This window comes from Hyla sarda, unplaced genomic scaffold, assembly GCF_029499605.1.
Source record: "Hyla sarda isolate aHylSar1 unplaced genomic scaffold, aHylSar1.hap1 scaffold_916, whole genome shotgun sequence".
NCBI lineage: Eukaryota > Metazoa > Chordata > Amphibia > Anura > Hylidae > Hyla > Hyla sarda.
Genome location: NW_026610945.1, coordinates 17,490 through 39,555, shown reverse-complemented (window position 1 = coordinate 39,555; position 22,066 = coordinate 17,490). Strand labels below are relative to the sequence as shown.

Here is a 22,066-nt window from a genome sequence, read left to right as displayed (position 1 = left end):
TTGAATAGGCATTGCTGCACTGATGGGGTATGCATTAGACGAAAAAAAAGAAGAAAAAGAAGAATAATACGCCCAGAAAAGAGGCGAAAAGGAGAAAAACGTAAAAAAACGTGAAAAAAAAGTAAGAGGAAGAGAAGGGAAAAAAAGGTGGAAATGGGTTTAAAAGTGATTTCGGCGGAGAAATATATATATATATATATATATATATATATATATGCGCACACACACACATAGATATAAACGTATTCTCCGTTGAGATATTGCAGCCGCTGCTGTGTCCAGGCCCAGGAGCCTTAGCACTGTGCTGTGATGTCACTCAATACCACTGACATCACTAGGTGTAAACAACATCTCTCCTTTGCTGTGTATGTGACTATGGAGCTGTTTGGTGATGTCGTCTATTACGGCCTTCATAGAAGCAACAGGAGATTGTTGCATCCATCTTGAACCCTCAGAACTACAGTGCTATGATGTCACTCACTTCCACAGGCCTTGCAGAGTGTAAACAACAACAACCCAGCTTTGTTGTGTATGTAACCAAAGGGATTTGTGATGTCACCTAGAACCTTCACAGCAGCGACAGCTTTATGAGGAGCATCAGCACTGCTCTGCCTGAGCAGAACCATCACCACCATAGGTTGTCAAATAACCCGGATTTAACCCACACAGGTAAGTCCAATGGGGTGCAGGCATGTCCTCTATGCTTACAGCTTCCCGTGGGTGTTGGTTTGATACCGTTTGGGGACAGCCAAGGAGGCATCTGCAGGCAACAAAGGTAGGTGTGTGCTTGTGTGTGTGTTTCCTATGCAGATCCTAAGCCCAGTGTCACATGCAAGTAGGAGGAGTAAGAAGGGTTCCTGGCAAATCCGGGTTATGGATTGCATTTAAAAAGGCCCCGTGGGAGTGCAATGGGCCCCTGTCTTGCTGCTTAGCAATAATGGTATGGGTTTAGGTTCTGCTGTGTGTACTGGTGGTTGACTGCCCCCCAGCCCAGAGTGTGCATGGAAAATTGTCTGGCAGCCTCCCTGACAGCAAGCAGTGATAGTGCCCATGAAGGGGACCTTGTTGGGCCCGCCCCTTTCACGGTTATCGCTTCTCGGCCTTTTGGCTAAGATCAAGTGTAGTATCTGTTCTTATCAGTTTAATATCTGATACGTCCCCTATCTGGGGACCATATATTAAATGGATTTTTGAGAACGGGGGCCGATTTCGAAGCTTGCTTCCGTCGCCCTATGCATTGACCCGATATGGCAGTATCTTCGGGTACAGTGCACCACCCCCTTACAGGGTTAAAAAGAAAGATTCCTACTTTCATTGCTACCTGCTTGCTGGCTAGCCAGCTAGCCAGCCCTGTGGGCCTTGCTGCTGCTGCAGCCAAAAAACAAAAGGTGCTGCTTCTGCTGCTTCTGCTTCTGCTTGTGTCTGGCCCCTGTTGGAGCGTCCAGGCACAGGACTTCTGCTGCTGCTGACTAAATGGCCTCCTTAATTGGATCATTTGAGTAGCCAGCACACCTGTGCAGGTAGGGCATGACATGATAGGCAGCTGCCTTGATAGCGGGTGGGTGCTGAATGTTCCTAATTGACAAAATAAGATTAATGCTTATGAAGAAATATAAAATCTCATCCCTTCCCCAATATCGCGCCACACCCCTACCCCTTAATTCCCTGGTTGAACGTGATGGACATATGTCTTTTTTCGACCGTACTAACTATGTAACTATGTAACATAACATGGGGGGGGGGGGTCTCCTGGCTGTTCACACAGGTGTGTCATTGCTGTACATTGACCATGCATTGCTTCTGTGGTATTGCAAAGGCAAAGACAAATGCTTCCAGCCATCCATTGCACTAATGGATTGGTCATCAGCTGGCTGTCTATGTCCCGCATCAATATAGACCAAAGTACAGAGGGTTAGGCTATGCTATTGTGCACCTACCTGATGCATCAGAAGGTGCGAGGCCCTTGCTAAATTCTGTGCACAGACTTTGAGATCTATGCTTTAGACTGTATCTAAACCTGCTCCAACATGGACTGACATTCTGGCCTACTTTCAGCCGATGCGACTTGTCTGTCGCTGAACAGTCGCTTTTTATGTATTCAGCACCTATGTATAATGTTGTAAAAATGCTCTAGAAGCTAAAGTCGCAGAAATGTCACACATATTTGGCCTGCAACTTTCTGTGCGACAAATTCAGACAGGAAAAATCAGTATAAATCCTTAGAAAATTATCCCCCAGTGTCTCCATCTGCTGGCGGTATTGAATAAGCATTGCTGCACTGATGGGGTATGCATTAGACGAAAAAAAAGAAGAAAAAGAAGAATAATACGCCCAGAAAAGAGGCGAAAAGGAGAAAAACGTAAAAAAACGTGAAAAAAAAGTAAGAGGAAGAGAAGGGAAAAAAAGGTGGAAATGGGTTTAAAAGTGATTTCGGCGGAGAAATATATATATATATATATATATATATATATATATATATATATATATATGCGCACACACACACATAGATATAAACGTATTCTCCGTTGAGATATTGCAGCCGCTGCTGTGTCCAGGCCCAGGAGCCTTAGCACTGTGCTGTGATGTCACTCAATACCACTGACATCACTAGGTGTAAACAACATCTCTCCTTTGCTGTGTATGTGACTATGGAGCTGTTTGGTGATGTCGTCTATTACGGCCTTCATAGAAGCAACAGGAGATTGTTGCATCCATCTTGAACCCTCAGAACTACAGTGCTATGATGTCACTCACTTCCACAGGCCTTGCAGAGTGTAAACAACAACAACCCAGCTTTGTTGTGTATGTAACCAAAGGGATTTGTGATGTCACCTAGAACCTTCACAGCAGCGACAGCTTTATGAGGAGCATCAGCACTGCTCTGCCTGAGCAGAACCATCACCGCCATAGGTTGTCAAATAACCCGGATTTAACCCACACAGGTAAGTCCAATGGGGTGCAGGCATGTCCTCTATGCTTACAGCTTCCCGTGGGTGTTGGTTTGATACCGTTTGGGGACAGCCAAGGAGGCATCTGCAGGCAACAAAGGTAGGTGTGTGCTTGTGTGTGTGTTTCCTATGCAGATCCTAAGCCCAGTGTCACATGCAAGTAGGAGGAGTAAGAAGGGTTCCTGGCAAATCCGGGTTATGGATTGCATTTAAAAAGGCCCCGTGGGAGTGCAATGGGCCCCTGTCTTGCTGCTTAGCAATAATGGTATGGGTTTAGGTTCTGCTGTGTGTACTGGTGGTTGACTGCCCCCCAGCCCAGAGTGTGCATGGAAAATTGTCTGGCAGCCTCCCTGACAGCAAGCAGTGATAGTGCCCATGAAGGGGACCTTGTTGGGCCCGCCCCTTTCACGGTTATCGCTTCTCGGCCTTTTGGCTAAGATCAAGTGTAGTATCTGTTCTTATCAGTTTAATATCTGATACGTCCCCTATCTGGGGACCATATATTAAATGGATTTTTGAGAACGGGGGCCGATTTCGAAGCTTGCTTCCGTCGCCCTATGCATTGACCCGATATGGCAGTATCTTCGGGTACAGTGCACCACCCCCTTACAGGGTTAAAAAGAAAGATTCCTACTTTCATTGCTACCTGCTTGCTGGCTAGCCAGCTAGCCAGCCCTGTGGGCCTTGCTGCTGCTGCAGCCAAAAAACAAAAGGTGGTGCTGCTTCTGCTTCTGCTGCTTCTGCTTCTGCTTGTGTCTGGCCCCTGTTGGAGCGTCCAGGCACAGGACTTCTGCTGCTGCTGACTAAATGGCCTCCTTAATTGGATCATTTGAGTAGCCAGCACACCTGTGCAGGTAGGGCATGACATGATAGGCAGCTGCCTTGATAGCGGGTGGGTGCTGAATGTTCCTAATTGACAAAATAAGATTAATGCTTATGAAGAAATATAAAATCTCATCCCTTCCCCAATATCGCGCCACACCCCTACCCCTTAATTCCCTGGTTGAACGTGATGGACATATGTCTTTTTTCGACCGTACTAACTATGTAACTATGTAACATAACATGGGGGGGGGGGTCTCCTGGCTGTTCACACAGGTGTGTCATTGCTGTACATTGACCATGCATTGCTTCTGTGGTATTGCAAAGGCAAAGACAAATGCTTCCAGCCATCCATTGCACTAATGGATTGGTCATCAGCTGGCTGTCTATGTCCCGCATCAATATAGACCAAAGTACAGAGGGTTAGGCTATGCTATTGTGCACCTACCTGATGCATCAGAAGGTGCGAGGCCCTTGCTAAATTCTGTGCACAGACTTTGAGATCTATGCTTTAGACTGTATCTAAACCTGCTCCAACATGGACTGACATTCTGGCCTACTTTCAGCCGATGCGACTTGTCTGTCGCTGAACAGTCGCTTTTTATGTATTCAGCACCTATGTATAATGTTGTAAAAATGCTCTAGAAGCTAAAGTCGCAGAAATGTCACACATATTTGGCCTGCAACTTTCTGTGCGACAAATTCAGACAGGAAAAATCAGTATAAATCCTTAGAAAATTATCCCCCAGTGTCTCCATCTGCTGGCGGTATTGAATAAGCATTGCTGCACTGATGGGGTATGCATTAGACGAAAAAAAAGAAGAAAAAGAAGAATAATACGCCCAGAAAAGAGGCGAAAAGGAGAAAAACGTAAAAAAACGTGAAAAAAAAGTAAGAGGAAGAGAAGGGAAAAAAAGGTGGAAATGGGTTTAAAAGTGATTTCGGCGGAGAAATATATATATATATATATATATATATATATATATATATATATATGCGCACACACACACATAGATATAAACGTATTCTCCGTTGAGATATTGCAGCCGCTGCTGTGTCCAGGCCCAGGAGCCTTAGCACTGTGCTGTGATGTCACTCAATACCACTGACATCACTAGGTGTAAACAACATCTCTCCTTTGCTGTGTATGTGACTATGGAGCTGTTTGGTGATGTCGTCTATTACGGCCTTCATAGAAGCAACAGGAGATTGTTGCATCCATCTTGAACCCTCAGAACTACAGTGCTATGATGTCACTCACTTCCACAGGCCTTGCAGAGTGTAAACAACAACAACCCAGCTTTGTTGTGTATGTAACCAAAGGGATTTGTGATGTCACCTAGAACCTTCACAGCAGCGACAGCTTTATGAGGAGCATCAGCACTGCTCTGCCTGAGCAGAACCATCACCGCCATAGGTTGTCAAATAACCCGGATTTAACCCACACAGGTAAGTCCAATGGGGTGCAGGCATGTCCTCTATGCTTACAGCTTCCCGTGGGTGTTGGTTTGATACCGTTTGGGGACAGCCAAGGAGGCATCTGCAGGCAACAAAGGTAGGTGTGTGCTTGTGTGTGTGTTTCCTATGCAGATCCTAAGCCCAGTGTCACATGCAAGTAGGAGGAGTAAGAAGGGTTCCTGGCAAATCCGGGTTATGGATTGCATTTAAAAAGGCCCCGTGGGAGTGCAATGGGCCCCTGTCTTGCTGCTTAGCAATAATGGTATGGGTTTAGGTTCTGCTGTGTGTACTGGTGGTTGACTGCCCCCCAGCCCAGAGTGTGCATGGAAAATTGTCTGGCAGCCTCCCTGACAGCAAGCAGTGATAGAGCCCATGAAGGGGACCTTGTTGGGCCCGCCCCTTTCACGGTTATCGCTTCTCGGCATTTTGGCTAAGATCAAGTGTAGTATCTGTTCTTATCAGTTTAATATCTGATACGTCCCCTATCTGGGGACCATATATTAAATGGATTTTTGAGAACGGGGGCCGATTTCGAAGCTTGCTTCCGTCGCCCTATGCATTGACCCGATATGGCAGTATCTTCGGGTACAGTGCACCACCCCCTTACAGGGTTAAAAAGAAAGATTCCTACTTTCATTGCTACCTGCTTGCTGGCTAGCCAGCTAGCCAGCCCTGTGGGCCTTGCTGCTGCTGCAGCCAAAAAACAAAAGGTGGTGCTGCTGCTGCTTCTGCTGCTTCTGCTTCTGCTTGTGTCTGGCCCCTGTTGGAGCGTCCAGGCACAGGACTTCTGCTGCTGCTGACTAAATGGCCTCCTTAATTGGATCATTTGAGTAGCCAGCACACCTGTGCAGGTAGGGCATGACATGATAGGCAGCTGCCTTGATAGCGGGTGGGTGCTGAATGTTCCTAATTGACAAAATAAGATTAATGCTTATGAAGAAATATAAAATCTCATCCCTTCCCCAATATCGCGCCACACCCCTACCCCTTAATTCCCTGGTTGAACGTGATGGACATATGTCTTTTTTCGACCGTACTAACTATGTAACTATGTAACATAACATGGGGGGGGGGTCTCCTGGCTGTTCACACAGGTGTGTCATTGCTGTACATTGACCATGCATTGCTTCTGTGGTATTGCAAAGGCAAAGACAAATGCTTCCAGCCATCCATTGCACTAATGGATTGGTCATCAGCTGGCTGTCTATGTCCCGCATCAATATAGACCAAAGTACAGAGGGTTAGGCTATGCTATTGTGCACCTACCTGATGCATCAGAAGGTGCGAGGCCCTTGCTAAATTCTGTGCACAGACTTTGAGATCTATGCTTTAGACTGTATCTAAACCTGCTCCAACATGGACTGACATTCTGGCCTACTTTCAGCCGATGCGACTTGTCTGTCGCTGAACAGTCGCTTTTTATGTATTCAGCACCTATGTATAATGTTGTAAAAATGCTCTAGAAGCTAAAGTCGCAGAAATGTCACACATATTTGGCCTGCAACTTTCTGTGCGACAAATTCAGACAGGAAAAATCAGTATAAATCCTTAGAAAATTATCCCCCAGTGTCTCCATCTGCTGGCGGTATTGAATAAGCATTGCTGCACTGATGGGGTATGCATTAGACGAAAAAAAAGAAGAAAAAGAAGAATAATACGCCCAGAAAAGAGGCGAAAAGGAGAAAAACGTAAAAAAACGTGAAAAAAAAGTAAGAGGAAGAGAAGGGAAAAAAAGGTGGAAATGGGTTTAAAAGTGATTTCGGCGGAGAAATATATATATATATATATATATATATATATATATATATATATATGCGCACACACACACATAGATATAAACGTATTCTCCGTTGAGATATTGCAGCCGCTGCTGTGTCCAGGCCCAGGAGCCTTAGCACTGTGCTGTGATGTCACTCAATACCACTGACATCACTAGGTGTAAACAACATCTCTCCTTTGCTGTGTATGTGACTATGGAGCTGTTTGGTGATGTCGTCTATTACGGCCTTCATAGAAGCAACAGGAGATTGTTGCATCCATCTTGAACCCTCAGAACTACAGTGCTATGATGTCACTCACTTCCACAGGCCTTGCAGAGTGTAAACAACAACAACCCAGCTTTGTTGTGTATGTAACCAAAGGGATTTGTGATGTCACCTAGAACCTTCACAGCAGCGACAGCTTTATGAGGAGCATCAGCACTGCTCTGCCTGAGCAGAACCATCACCGCCATAGGTTGTCAAATAACCCGGATTTAACCCACACAGGTAAGTCCAATGGGGTGCAGGCATGTCCTCTATGCTTACAGCTTCCCGTGGGTGTTGGTTTGATACCGTTTGGGGACAGCCAAGGAGGCATCTGCAGGCAACAAAGGTAGGTGTGTGCTTGTGTGTGTGTTTCCTATGCAGATCCTAAGCCCAGTGTCACATGCAAGTAGGAGGAGTAAGAAGGGTTCCTGGCAAATCCGGGTTATGGATTGCATTTAAAAAGGCCCCGTGGGAGTGCAATGGGCCCCTGTCTTGCTGCTTAGCAATAATGGTATGGGTTTAGGTTCTGCTGTGTGTACTGGTGGTTGACTGCCCCCCAGCCCAGAGTGTGCATGGAAAATTGTCTGGCAGCCTCCCTGACAGCAAGCAGTGATAGTGCCCATGAAGGGGACCTTGTTGGGCCCGCCCCTTTCACGGTTATCGCTTCTCGGCCTTTTGGCTAAGATCAAGTGTAGTATCTGTTCTTATCAGTTTAATATCTGATACGTCCCCTATCTGGGGACCATATATTAAATGGATTTTTGAGAACGGGGGCCGATTTCGAAGCTTGCTTCCGTCGCCCTATGCATTGACCCGATATGGCAGTATCTTCGGGTACAGTGCACCACCCCCTTACAGGGTTAAAAAGAAAGATTCCTACTTTCATTGCTACCTGCTTGCTGGCTAGCCAGCTAGCCAGCCCTGTGGGCCTTGCTGCTGCTGCAGCCAAAAAACAAAAGGTGGTGCTGCTGCTGCTTCTGCTGCTTCTGCTTCTGCTTGTGTCTGGCCCCTGTTGGAGCGTCCAGGCACAGGACTTCTGCTGCTGCTGACTAAATGGCCTCCTTAATTGGATCATTTGAGTAGCCAGCACACCTGTGCAGGTAGGGCATGACATGATAGGCAGCTGCCTTGATAGCGGGTGGGTGCTGAATGTTCCTAATTGACAAAATAAGATTAATGCTTATGAAGAAATATAAAATCTCATCCCTTCCCCAATATCGCGCCACACCCCTACCCCTTAATTCCCTGGTTGAACGTGATGGACATATGTCTTTTTTCGACCGTACTAACTATGTAACTATGTAACATAACATGGGGGGGGGGGTCTCCTGGCTGTTCACACAGGTGTGTCATTGCTGTACATTGACCATGCATTGCTTCTGTGGTATTGCAAAGGCAAAGACAAATGCTTCCAGCCATCCATTGCACTAATGGATTGGTCATCAGCTGGCTGTCTATGTCCCGCATCAATATAGACCAAAGTACAGAGGGTTAGGCTATGCTATTGTGCACCTACCTGATGCATCAGAAGGTGCGAGGCCCTTGCTAAATTCTGTGCACAGACTTTGAGATCTATGCTTTAGACTGTATCTAAACCTGCTCCAACATGGACTGACATTCTGGCCTACTTTCAGCCGATGCGACTTGTCTGTCGCTGAACAGTCGCTTTTTATGTATTCAGCACCTATGTATAATGTTGTAAAAATGCTCTAGAAGCTAAAGTCGCAGAAATGTCACACATATTTGGCCTGCAACTTTCTGTGCGACAAATTCAGACAGGAAAAATCAGTATAAATCCTTAGAAAATTATCCCCCAGTGTCTCCATCTGCTGGCGGTATTGAATAAGCATTGCTGCACTGATGGGGTATGCATTAGACGAAAAAAAAGAAGAAAAAGAAGAATAATACGCCCAGAAAAGAGGCGAAAAGGAGAAAAACGTAAAAAAACGTGAAAAAAAAGTAAGAGGAAGAGAAGGGAAAAAAAGGTGGAAATGGGTTTAAAAGTGATTTCGGCGGAGAAATATATATATATATATATATATATATATATATATATATATATGCGCACACACACACATAGATATAAACGTATTCTCCGTTGAGATATTGCAGCCGCTGCTGTGTCCAGGCCCAGGAGCCTTAGCACTGTGCTGTGATGTCACTCAATACCACTGACATCACTAGGTGTAAACAACATCTCTCCTTTGCTGTGTATGTGACTATGGAGCTGTTTGGTGATGTCGTCTATTACGGCCTTCATAGAAGCAACAGGAGATTGTTGCATCCATCTTGAACCCTCAGAACTACAGTGCTATGATGTCACTCACTTCCACAGGCCTTGCAGAGTGTAAACAACAACAACCCAGCTTTGTTGTGTATGTAACCAAAGGGATTTGTGATGTCACCTAGAACCTTCACAGCAGCGACAGCTTTATGAGGAGCATCAGCACTGCTCTGCCTGAGCAGAACCATCACCGCCATAGGTTGTCAAATAACCCGGATTTAACCCACACAGGTAAGTCCAATGGGGTGCAGGCATGTCCTCTATGCTTACAGCTTCCCGTGGGTGTTGGTTTGATACCGTTTGGGGACAGCCAAGGAGGCATCTGCAGGCAACAAAGGTAGGTGTGTGCTTGTGTGTGTGTTTCCTATGCAGATCCTAAGCCCAGTGTCACATGCAAGTAGGAGGAGTAAGAAGGGTTCCTGGCAAATCCGGGTTATGGATTGCATTTAAAAAGGCCCCGTGGGAGTGCAATGGGCCCCTGTCTTGCTGCTTAGCAATAATGGTATGGGTTTAGGTTCTGCTGTGTGTACTGGTGGTTGACTGCCCCCCAGCCCAGAGTGTGCATGGAAAATTGTCTGGCAGCCTCCCTGACAGCAAGCAGTGATAGTGCCCATGAAGGGGACCTTGTTGGGCCCGCCCCTTTCACGGTTATCGCTTCTCGGCCTTTTGGCTAAGATCAAGTGTAGTATCTGTTCTTATCAGTTTAATATCTGATACGTCCCCTATCTGGGGACCATATATTAAATGGATTTTTGAGAACGGGGGCCGATTTCGAAGCTTGCTTCCGTCGCCCTATGCATTGACCCGATATGGCAGTATCTTCGGGTACAGTGCACCACCCCCTTACAGGGTTAAAAAGAAAGATTCCTACTTTCATTGCTACCTGCTTGCTGGCTAGCCAGCTAGCCAGCCCTGTGGGCCTTGCTGCTGCTGCAGCCAAAAAACAAAAGGTGGTGCTGCTGCTGCTTCTGCTGCTTCTGCTTCTGCTTGTGTCTGGCCCCTGTTGGAGCGTCCAGGCACAGGACTTCTGCTGCTGCTGACTAAATGGCCTCCTTAATTGGATCATTTGAGTAGCCAGCACACCTGTGCAGGTAGGGCATGACATGATAGGCAGCTGCCTTGATAGCGGGTGGGTGCTGAATGTTCCTAATTGACAAAATAAGATTAATGCTTATGAAGAAATATAAAATCTCATCCCTTCCCCAATATCGCGCCACACCCCTACCCCTTAATTCCCTGGTTGAACGTGATGGACATATGTCTTTTTTCGACCGTACTAACTATGTAACTATGTAACATAACATGGGGGGGGGGTCTCCTGGCTGTTCACACAGGTGTGTCATTGCTGTACATTGACCATGCATTGCTTCTGTGGTATTGCAAAGGCAAAGACAAATGCTTCCAGCCATCCATTGCACTAATGGATTGGTCATCAGCTGGCTGTCTATGTCCCGCATCAATATAGACCAAAGTACAGAGGGTTAGGCTATGCTATTGTGCACCTACCTGATGCATCAGAAGGTGCGAGGCCCTTGCTAAATTCTGTGCACAGACTTTGAGATCTATGCTTTAGACTGTATCTAAACCTGCTCCAACATGGACTGACATTCTGGCCTACTTTCAGCCGATGCGACTTGTCTGTCGCTGAACAGTCGCTTTTTATGTATTCAGCACCTATGTATAATGTTGTAAAAATGCTCTAGAAGCTAAAGTCGCAGAAATGTCACACATATTTGGCCTGCAACTTTCTGTGCGACAAATTCAGACAGGAAAAATCAGTATAAATCCTTAGAAAATTATCCCCCAGTGTCTCCATCTGCTGGCGGTATTGAATAAGCATTGCTGCACTGATGGGGTATGCATTAGACGAAAAAAAAGAAGAAAAAGAAGAATAATACGCCCAGAAAAGAGGCGAAAAGGAGAAAAACGTAAAAAAACGTGAAAAAAAAGTAAGAGGAAGAGAAGGGAAAAAAAGGTGGAAATGGGTTTAAAAGTGATTTCGGCGGAGAATATATATATATATATATATATATATATATATATATATATGCGCACACACACACATAGATATAAACGTATTCTCCGTTGAGATATTGCAGCCGCTGCTGTGTCCAGGCCCAGGAGCCTTAGCACTGTGCTGTGATGTCACTCAATACCACTGACATCACTAGGTGTAAACAACATCTCTCCTTTGCTGTGTATGTGACTATGGAGCTGTTTGGTGATGTCGTCTATTACGGCCTTCATAGAAGCAACAGGAGATTGTTGCATCCATCTTGAACCCTCAGAACTACAGTGCTATGATGTCACTCACTTCCACAGGCCTTGCAGAGTGTAAACAACAACAACCCAGCTTTGTTGTGTATGTAACCAAAGGGATTTGTGATGTCACCTAGAACCTTCACAGCAGCGACAGCTTTATGAGGAGCATCAGCACTGCTCTGCCTGAGCAGAACCATCACCGCCATAGGTTGTCAAATAACCCGGATTTAACCCACACAGGTAAGTCCAATGGGGTGCAGGCATGTCCTCTATGCTTACAGCTTCCCGTGGGTGTTGGTTTGATACCGTTTGGGGACAGCCAAGGAGGCATCTGCAGGCAACAAAGGTAGGTGTGTGCTTGTGTGTGTGTTTCCTATGCAGATCCTAAGCCCAGTGTCACATGCAAGTAGGAGGAGTAAGAAGGGTTCCTGGCAAATCCGGGTTATGGATTGCATTTAAAAAGGCCCCGTGGGAGTGCAATGGGCCCCTGTCTTGCTGCTTAGCAATAATGGTATGGGTTTAGGTTCTGCTGTGTGTACTGGTGGTTGACTGCCCCCCAGCCCAGAGTGTGCATGGAAAATTGTCTGGCAGCCTCCCTGACAGCAAGCAGTGATAGTGCCCATGAAGGGGACCTTGTTGGGCCCGCCCCTTTCACGGTTATCGCTTCTCGGCCTTTTGGCTAAGATCAAGTGTAGTATCTGTTCTTATCAGTTTAATATCTGATACGTCCCCTATCTGGGGACCATATATTAAATGGATTTTTGAGAACGGGGGCCGATTTCGAAGCTTGCTTCCGTCGCCCTATGCATTGACCCGATATGGCAGTATCTTCGGGTACAGTGCACCACCCCCTTACAGGGTTAAAAAGAAAGATTCCTACTTTCATTGCTACCTGCTTGCTGGCTAGCCAGCTAGCCAGCCCTGTGGGCCTTGCTGCTGCTGCAGCCAAAAAACAAAAGGTGGTGCTGCTGCTGCTTCTGCTGCTTCTGCTTCTGCTTGTGTCTGGCCCCTGTTGGAGCGTCCAGGCACAGGACTTCTGCTGCTGCTGACTAAATGGCCTCCTTAATTGGATCATTTGAGTAGCCAGCACACCTGTGCAGGTAGGGCATGACATGATAGGCAGCTGCCTTGATAGCGGGTGGGTGCTGAATGTTCCTAATTGACAAAATAAGATTAATGCTTATGAAGAAATATAAAATCTCATCCCTTCCCCAATATCGCGCCACACCCCTACCCCTTAATTCCCTGGTTGAACGTGATGGACATATGTCTTTTTTCGACCGTACTAACTATGTAACTATGTAACATAACATGGGGGGGGGGTCTCCTGGCTGTTCACACAGGTGTGTCATTGCTGTACATTGACCATGCATTGCTTCTGTGGTATTGCAAAGGCAAAGACAAATGCTTCCCAGCCATCCATTGCACTAATGGATTGGTCATCAGCTGGCTGTCTATGTCCCGCATCAATATAGACCAAAGTACAGAGGGTTAGGCTATGCTATTGTGCACCTACCTGATGCATCAGAAGGTGCGAGGCCCTTGCTAAATTCTGTGCACAGACTTTGAGATCTATGCTTTAGACTGTATCTAAACCTGCTCCAACATGGACTGACATTCTGGCCTACTTTCAGCCGATGCGACTTGTCTGTCGCTGAACAGTCGCTTTTTATGTATTCAGCACCTATGTATAATGTTGTAAAAATGCTCTAGAAGCTAAAGTCGCAGAAATGTCACACATATTTGGCCTGCAACTTTCTGTGCGACAAATTCAGACAGGAAAAATCAGTATAAATCCTTAGAAAATTATCCCCCAGTGTCTCCATCTGCTGGCGGTATTGAATAAGCATTGCTGCACTGATGGGGTATGCATTAGACGAAAAAAAAGAAGAAAAAGAAGAATAATACGCCCAGAAAAGAGGCGAAAAGGAGAAAAACGTAAAAAAACGTGAAAAAAAAGTAAGAGGAAGAGAAGGGAAAAAAAGGTGGAAATGGGTTTAAAAGTGATTTCGGCGGAGAAATATATATATATATATATATATATATATATATATATATATATATGCGCACACACACACATAGATATAAACGTATTCTCCGTTGAGATATTGCAGCCGCTGCTGTGTCCAGGCCCAGGAGCCTTAGCACTGTGCTGTGATGTCACTCAATACCACTGACATCACTAGGTGTAAACAACATCTCTCCTTTGCTGTGTATGTGACTATGGAGCTGTTTGGTGATGTCGTCTATTACGGCCTTCATAGAAGCAACAGGAGATTGTTGCATCCATCTTGAACCCTCAGAACTACAGTGCTATGATGTCACTCACTTCCACAGGCCTTGCAGAGTGTAAACAACAACAACCCAGCTTTGTTGTGTATGTAACCAAAGGGATTTGTGATGTCACCTAGAACCTTCACAGCAGCGACAGCTTTATGAGGAGCATCAGCACTGCTCTGCCTGAGCAGAACCATCACCGCCATAGGTTGTCAAATAACCCGGATTTAACCCACACAGGTAAGTCCAATGGGGTGCAGGCATGTCCTCTATGCTTACAGCTTCCCGTGGGTGTTGGTTTGATACCGTTTGGGGACAGCCAAGGAGGCATCTGCAGGCAACAAAGGTAGGTGTGTGCTTGTGTGTGTGTTTCCTATGCAGATCCTAAGCCCAGTGTCACATGCAAGTAGGAGGAGTAAGAAGGGTTCCTGGCAAATCCGGGTTATGGATTGCATTTAAAAAGGCCCCGTGGGAGTGCAATGGGCCCCTGTCTTGCTGCTTAGCAATAATGGTATGGGTTTAGGTTCTGCTGTGTGTACTGGTGGTTGACTGCCCCCCAGCCCAGAGTGTGCATGGAAAATTGTCTGGCAGCCTCCCTGACAGCAAGCAGTGATAGTGCCCATGAAGGGGACCTTGTTGGGCCCGCCCCTTTCACGGTTATCGCTTCTCGGCCTTTTGGCTAAGATCAAGTGTAGTATCTGTTCTTATCAGTTTAATATCTGATACGTCCCCTATCTGGGGACCATATATTAAATGGATTTTTGAGAACGGGGGCCGATTTCGAAGCTTGCTTCCGTCGCCCTATGCATTGACCCGATATGGCAGTATCTTCGGGTACAGTGCACCACCCCCTTACAGGGTTAAAAAGAAAGATTCCTACTTTCATTGCTACCTGCTTGCTGGCTAGCCAGCTAGCCAGCCCTGTGGGCCTTGCTGCTGCTGCAGCCAAAAAACAAAAGGTGGTGCTGCTGCTGCTTCTGCTTCTGCTTGTGTCTGGCCCCTGTTGGAGCGTCCAGGCACAGGACTTCTGCTGCTGCTGACTAAATGGCCTCCTTAATTGGATCATTTGAGTAGCCAGCACACCTGTGCAGGTAGGGCATGACATGATAGGCAGCTGCCTTGATAGCGGGTGGGTGCTGAATGTTCCTAATTGACAAAATAAGATTAATGCTTATGAAGAAATATAAAATCTCATCCCTTCCCCAATATCGCGCCACACCCCTACCCCTTAATTCCCTGGTTGAACGTGATGGACATATGTCTTTTTTCGACCGTACTAACTATGTAACTATGTAACATAACATGGGGGGGGGGGTCTCCTGGCTGTTCACACAGGTGTGTCATTGCTGTACATTGACCATGCATTGCTTCTGTGGTATTGCAAAGGCAAAGACAAATGCTTCCAGCCATCCATTGCACTAATGGATTGGTCATCAGCTGGCTGTCTATGTCCCGCATCAATATAGACCAAAGTACAGAGGGTTAGGCTATGCTATTGTGCACCTACCTGATGCATCAGAAGGTGCGAGGCCCTTGCTAAATTCTGTGCACAGACTTTGAGATCTATGCTTTAGACTGTATCTAAACCTGCTCCAACATGGACTGACATTCTGGCCTACTTTCAGCCGATGCGACTTGTCTGTCGCTGAACAGTCGCTTTTTATGTATTCAGCACCTATGTATAATGTTGTAAAAATGCTCTAGAAGCTAAAGTCGCAGAAATGTCACACATATTTGGCCTGCAACTTTCTGTGCGACAAATTCAGACAGGAAAAATCTGTATAAATCCTTAGAAAATTATCCCCCAGTGTCTCCATCTGCTGGCGGTATTGAATAAGCATTGCTGCACTGATGGGGTATGCATTAGACGAAAAAAAAGAAGAAAAAGAAGAATAATACGCCCAGAAAAGAGGCGAAAAGGAGAAAAACGTAAAAAAACGTGAAAAAAAAGTAAGAGGAAGAGAAGGGAAAAAAAGGTGGAAATGGGTTTAAAAGTGATTTCGGCGGAGAAATATATATATATATATATATATATATATATATATATATATATATATGCGCACACACACACATAGATATAAACGTATTCTCCGTTGAGATATTGCAGCCGCTGCTGTGTCCAGGCCCAGGAGCCTTAGCACTGTGCTGTGATGTCACTCAATACCACTGACATCACTAGGTGTAAACAACATCTCTCCTTTGCTGTGTATGTGACTATGGAGCTGTTTGGTGATGTCGTCTATTACGGCCTTCATAGAAGCAACAGGAGATTGTTGCATCCATCTTGAACCCTCAGAACTACAGTGCTATGATGTCACTCACTTCCACAGGCCTTGCAGAGTGTAAACAACAACAACCCAGCTTTGTTGTGTATGTAACCAAAGGGATTTGTGATGTCACCTAGAACCTTCACAGCAGCGACAGCTTTATGAGGAGCATCAGCACTGCTCTGCCTGAGCAGAACCATCACCGCCATAGGTTGTCAAATAACCCGGATTTAACCCACACAGGTAAGTCCAATGGGGTGCAGGCATGTCCTCTATGCTTACAGCTTCCCGTGGGTGTTGGTTTGATACCATTTGGGGACAGCCAAGGAGGCATCTGCAGGCAACAAAGGTAGGTGTGTGCTTGTGTGTGTGTTTCCTATGCAGATCCTAAGCCCAGTGTCACATGCAAGTAGGAGGAGTAAGAAGGGTTCCTGGCAAATCCGGGTTATGGATTGCATTTAAAAAGGCCCCGTGGGAGTGCAATGGGCCCCTGTCTTGCTGCTTAGCAATAATGGTATGGGTTTAGGTTCTGCTGTGTGTACTGGTGGTTGACTGCCCCCCAGCCCAGAGTGTGCATGGAAAATTGTCTGGCAGCCTCCCTGACAGCAAGCAGTGATAGTGCCCATGAAGGGGACCTTGTTGGGCCCGCCCCTTTCACGGTTATCGCTTCTCGGCCTTTTGGCTAAGATCAAGTGTAGTATCTGTTCTTATCAGTTTAATATCTGATACGTCCCCTATCTGGGGACCATATATTAAATGGATTTTTGAGAACGGGGGCCGATTTCGAAGCTTGCTTCCGTCGCCCTATGCATTGACCCGATATGGCAGTATCTTCGGGTACAGTGCACCACCCCCTTACAGGGTTAAAAAGAAAGATTCCTACTTTCATTGCTACCTGCTTGCTGGCTAGCCAGCTAGCCAGCCCTGTGGGCCTTGCTGCTGCTGCAGCCAAAAAACAAAAGGTGGTGCTGCTGCTGCTTCTGCTGCTTCTGCTTCTGCTTGTGTCTGGCCCCTGTTGGAGCGTCCAGGCACAGGACTTCTGCTGCTGCTGACTAAATGGCCTCCTTAATTGGATCATTTGAGTAGCCAGCACACCTGTGCAGGTAGGGCATGACATGATAGGCAGCTGCCTTGATAGCGGGTGGGTGCTGAATGTTCCTAATTGACAAAATAAGATTAATGCTTATGAAGAAATATAAAATCTCATCCCTTCCCCAATATCGCGCCACACCCCTACCCCTTAATTCCCTGGTTGAACGTGATGGACATATGTCTTTTTTCGACCGTACTAACTATGTAACTATGTAACATAACATGGGGGGGGGGGGTCTCCTGGCTGTTCACACAGGTGTGTCATTGCTGTACATTGACCATGCATTGCTTCTGTGGTATTGCAAAGGCAAAGACAAATGCTTCCAGCCATCCATTGCACTAATGGATTGGTCATCAGCTGGCTGTCTATGTCCCGCATCAATATAGACCAAAGTACAGAGGGTTAGGCTATGCTATTGTGCACCTACCTGATGCATCAGAAGGTGCGAGGCCCTTGCTAAATTCTGTGCACAGACTTTGAGATCTATGCTTTAGACTGTATCTAAACCTGCTCCAACATGGACTGACATTCTGGCCTACTTTCAGCCGATGCGACTTGTCTGTCGCTGAACAGTCGCTTTTTATGTATTCAGCACCTATGTATAATGTTGTAAAAATGCTCTAGAAGCTAAAGTCGCAGAAATGTCACACATATTTGGCCTGCAACTTTCTGTGCGACAAATTCAGACAGGAAAAATCAGTATAAATCCTTAGAAAATTATCCCCCAGTGTCTCCATCTGCTGGCGGTATTGAATAAGCATTGCTGCACTGATGGGGTATGCATTAGACGAAAAAAAAGAAGAAAAAGAAGAATAATACGCCCAGAAAAGAGGCGAAAAGGAGAAAAACGTAAAAAAACGTGAAAAAAAAGTAAGAGGAAGAGAAGGGAAAAAAAGGTGGAAATGGGTTTAAAAGTGATTTCGGCGGAGAAATATATATATATATATATATATATATATATATATATATATATATATGCGCACACACACACATAGATATAAACGTATTCTCCGTTGAGATATTGCAGCCGCTGCTGTGTCCAGGCCCAGGAGCCTTAGCACTGTGCTGTGATGTCACTCAATACCACTGACATCACTAGGTGTAAACAACATCTCTCCTTTGCTGTGTATGTGACTATGGAGCTGTTTGGTGATGTCGTCTATTACGGCCTTCATAGAAGCAACAGGAGATTGTTGCATCCATCTTGAACCCTCAGAACTACAGTGCTATGATGTCACTCACTTCCACAGGCCTTGCAGAGTGTAAACAACAACAACCCAGCTTTGTTGTGTATGTAACCAAAGGGATTTGTGATGTCACCTAGAACCTTCACAGCAGCGACAGCTTTATGAGGAGCATCAGCACTGCTCTGCCTGAGCAGAACCATCACCGCCATAGGTTGTCAAATAACCCGGATTTAACCCACACAGGTAAGTCCAATGGGGTGCAGGCATGTCCTCTATGCTTACAGCTTCCCGTGGGTGTTGGTTTGATACCGTTTGGGGACAGCCAAGGAGGCATCTGCAGGCAACAAAGGTAGGTGTGTGCTTGTGTGTGTGTTTCCTATGCAGATCCTAAGCCCAGTGTCACATGCAAGTAGGAGGAGTAAGAAGGGTTCCTGGCAAATCCGGGTTATGGATTGCATTTAAAAAGGCCCCGTGGGAGTGCAATGGGCCCCTGTCTTGCTGCTTAGCAATAATGGTATGGGTTTAGGTTCTGCTGTGTGTACTGGTGGTTGACTGCCCCCCAGCCCAGAGTGTGCATGGAAAATTGTCTGGCAGCCTCCCTGACAGCAAGCAGTGATAGTGCCCATGAAGGGGACCTTGTTGGGCCCGCCCCTTTCACGGTTATCGCTTCTCGGCCTTTTGGCTAAGATCAAGTGTAGTATCTGTTCTTATCAGTTTAATATCTGATACGTCCCCTATCTGGGGACCATATATTAAATGGATTTTTGAGAACGGGGGCCGATTTCGAAGCTTGCTTCCGTCGCCCTATGCATTGACCCGATATGGCAGTATCTTCGGGTACAGTGCACCACCCCCTTACAGGGTTAAAAAGAAAGATTCCTACTTTCATTGCTACCTGCTTGCTGGCTAGCCAGCTAGCCAGCCCTGTGGGCCTTGCTGCTGCTGCAGCCAAAAAACAAAAGGTGGTGCTGCTGCTGCTTCTGCTGCTTCTGCTTCTGCTTGTGTCTGGCCCCTGTTGGAGCGTCCAGGCACAGGACTTCTGCTGCTGCTGACTAAATGGCCTCCTTAATTGGATCATTTGAGTAGCCAGCACACCTGTGCAGGTAGGGCATGACATGATAGGCAGCTGCCTTGATAGCGGGTGGGTGCTGAATGTTCCTAATTGACAAAATAAGATTAATGCTTATGAAGAAATATAAAATCTCATCCCTTCCCCAATATCGCGCCACACCCCTACCCCTTAATTCCCTGGTTGAACGTGATGGACATATGTCTTTTTTCGACCGTACTAACTATGTAACTATGTAACATAACATGGGGGGGGGGGTCTCCTGGCTGTTCACACAGGTGTGTCATTGCTGTACATTGACCATGCATTGCTTCTGTGGTATTGCAAAGGCAAAGACAAATGCTTCCAGCCATCCATTGCACTAATGGATTGGTCATCAGCTGGCTGTCTATGTCCCGCATCAATATAGACCAAAGTACAGAGGGTTAGGCTATGCTATTGTGCACCTACCTGATGCATCAGAAGGTGCGAGGCCCTTGCTAAATTCTGTGCACAGACTTTGAGATCTATGCTTTAGACTGTATCTAAACCTGCTCCAACATGGACTGACATTCTGGCCTACTTTCAGCCGATGCGACTTGTCTGTCGCTGAACAGTCGCTTTTTATGTATTCAGCACCTATGTATAATGTTGTAAAAATGCTCTAGAAGCTAAAGTCGCAGAAATGTCACACATATTTGGCCTGCAACTTTCTGTGCGACAAATTCAGACAGGAAAAATCAGTATAAATCCTTAGAAAATTATCCCCCAGTGTCTCCATCTGCTGGCGGTATTGAATAAGCATTGCTGCACTGATGGGGTATGCATTAGACGAAAAAAAAGAAGAAAAAGAAGAATAATACGCCCAGAAAAGAGGCGAAAAGGAGAAAAACGTAAAAAAACGTGAAAAAAAAGTAAGAGGAAGAGAAGGGAAAAAAAGGTGGAAATGGGTTTAAAAGTGATTTCGGCGGAGAAATATATATATATATATATATATATATATATATATATGCGCACACACACACATAGATATAAACGTATTCTCCGTTGAGATATTGCAGCCGCTGCTGTGTCCAGGCCCAGGAGCCTTAGCACTGTGCTGTGATGTCACTCAATACCACTGACATCACTAGGTGTAAACAACATCTCTCCTTTGCTGTGTATGTGACTATGGAGCTGTTTGGTGATGTCGTCTATTACGGCCTTCATAGAAGCAACAGGAGATTGTTGCATCCATCTTGAACCCTCAGAACTACAGTGCTATGATGTCACTCACTTCCACAGGCCTTGCAGAGTGTAAACAACAACAACCCAGCTTTGTTGTGTATGTAACCAAAGGGATTTGTGATGTCACCTAGAACCTTCACAGCAGCGACAGCTTTATGAGGAGCATCAGCACTGCTCTGCCTGAGCAGAACCATCACCGCCATAGGTTGTCAAATAACCCGGATTTAACCCACACAGGTAAGTCCAATGGGGTGCAGGCATGTCCTCTATGCTTACAGCTTCCCGTGGGTGTTGGTTTGATACCGTTTGGGGACAGCCAAGGAGGCATCTGCAGGCAACAAAGGTAGGTGTGTGCTTGTGTGTGTGTTTCCTATGCAGATCCTAAGCCCAGTGTCACATGCAAGTAGGAGGAGTAAGAAGGGTTCCTGGCAAATCCGGGTTATGGATTGCATTTAAAAAGGCCCCGTGGGAGTGCAATGGGCCCCTGTCTTGCTGCTTAGCAATAATGGTATGGGTTTAGGTTCTGCTGTGTGTACTGGTGGTTGACTGCCCCCCAGCCCAGAGTGTGCATGGAAAATTGTCTGGCAGCCTCCCTGACAGCAAGCAGTGATAGTGCCCATGAAGGGGACCTTGTTGGGCCCGCCCCTTTCACGGTTATCGCTTCTCGGCCTTTTGGCTAAGATCAAGTGTAGTATCTGTTCTTATCAGTTTAATATCTGATACGTCCCCTATCTGGGGACCATATATTAAATGGATTTTTGAGAACGGGGGCCGATTTCGAAGCTTGCTTCCGTCGCCCTATGCATTGACCCGATATGGCAGTATCTTTGGGTACAGTGCACCACCCCCTTACAGGGTTAAAAAGAAAGATTCCTACTTTCATTGCTACCTGCTTGCTGGCTAGCCAGCTAGCCAGCCCTGTGGGCCTTGCTGCTGCTGCAGCCAAAAAACAAAAGGTGGTGCTGCTGCTGCTTCTGCTGCTTCTGCTTCTGCTTGTGTCTGGCCCCTGTTGGAGCGTCCAGGCACAGGACTTCTGCTGCTGCTGACTAAATGGCCTCCTTAATTGGATCATTTGAGTAGCCAGCACACCTGTGCAGGTAGGGCATGACATGATAGGCAGCTGCCTTGATAGCGGGTGGGTGCTGAATGTTCCTAATTGACAAAAT

At 46.2% G+C, this 22,066-nt stretch overlaps 10 non-coding genes across 10 annotated transcripts; all 10 read left to right on the top strand.

Moving 5' to 3' along the window:
• The first annotated feature begins 1,088 nt into the window (after window positions 1-1,088).
• On the top strand, window positions 1,089-1,279 carry LOC130349511 (U2 spliceosomal RNA). Its single transcript, XR_008886812.1, has one exon. It is a non-coding gene; the product is annotated as a U2 spliceosomal RNA (small nuclear RNA).
• A 2,082-nt stretch (window positions 1,280-3,361) lies between these two features.
• On the top strand, window positions 3,362-3,552 carry LOC130349510 (U2 spliceosomal RNA). Its single transcript, XR_008886811.1, has one exon. It is a non-coding gene; the product is annotated as a U2 spliceosomal RNA (small nuclear RNA).
• Window positions 3,553-5,638: 2,086 nt separating this feature from the next.
• On the top strand, window positions 5,639-5,829 carry LOC130349494 (U2 spliceosomal RNA). Its single transcript, XR_008886801.1, has one exon. It is a non-coding gene; the product is annotated as a U2 spliceosomal RNA (small nuclear RNA).
• Window positions 5,830-7,914: 2,085 nt separating this feature from the next.
• Window positions 7,915-8,105, top strand: LOC130349509 (U2 spliceosomal RNA). Its single transcript, XR_008886810.1, has one exon. It is a non-coding gene; the product is annotated as a U2 spliceosomal RNA (small nuclear RNA).
• Window positions 8,106-10,189: 2,084 nt separating this feature from the next.
• Window positions 10,190-10,380, top strand: LOC130349508 (U2 spliceosomal RNA). The gene has a single exon (XR_008886809.1). It is a non-coding gene; the product is annotated as a U2 spliceosomal RNA (small nuclear RNA).
• Window positions 10,381-12,460: 2,080 nt separating this feature from the next.
• LOC130349507 (U2 spliceosomal RNA) lies at window positions 12,461-12,651 on the top strand. The gene has a single exon (XR_008886808.1). It is a non-coding gene; the product is annotated as a U2 spliceosomal RNA (small nuclear RNA).
• A 2,086-nt stretch (window positions 12,652-14,737) lies between these two features.
• On the top strand, window positions 14,738-14,928 carry LOC130349506 (U2 spliceosomal RNA). Its single transcript, XR_008886807.1, has one exon. It is a non-coding gene; the product is annotated as a U2 spliceosomal RNA (small nuclear RNA).
• Window positions 14,929-17,007: 2,079 nt separating this feature from the next.
• On the top strand, window positions 17,008-17,198 carry LOC130349505 (U2 spliceosomal RNA). The gene has a single exon (XR_008886806.1). It is a non-coding gene; the product is annotated as a U2 spliceosomal RNA (small nuclear RNA).
• A 2,089-nt stretch (window positions 17,199-19,287) lies between these two features.
• On the top strand, window positions 19,288-19,478 carry LOC130349504 (U2 spliceosomal RNA). The gene has a single exon (XR_008886805.1). It is a non-coding gene; the product is annotated as a U2 spliceosomal RNA (small nuclear RNA).
• A 2,078-nt stretch (window positions 19,479-21,556) lies between these two features.
• Window positions 21,557-21,747, top strand: LOC130349491 (U2 spliceosomal RNA). The gene has a single exon (XR_008886799.1). It is a non-coding gene; the product is annotated as a U2 spliceosomal RNA (small nuclear RNA).
• The last annotated feature ends 319 nt before the right edge of the window (window positions 21,748-22,066 follow it).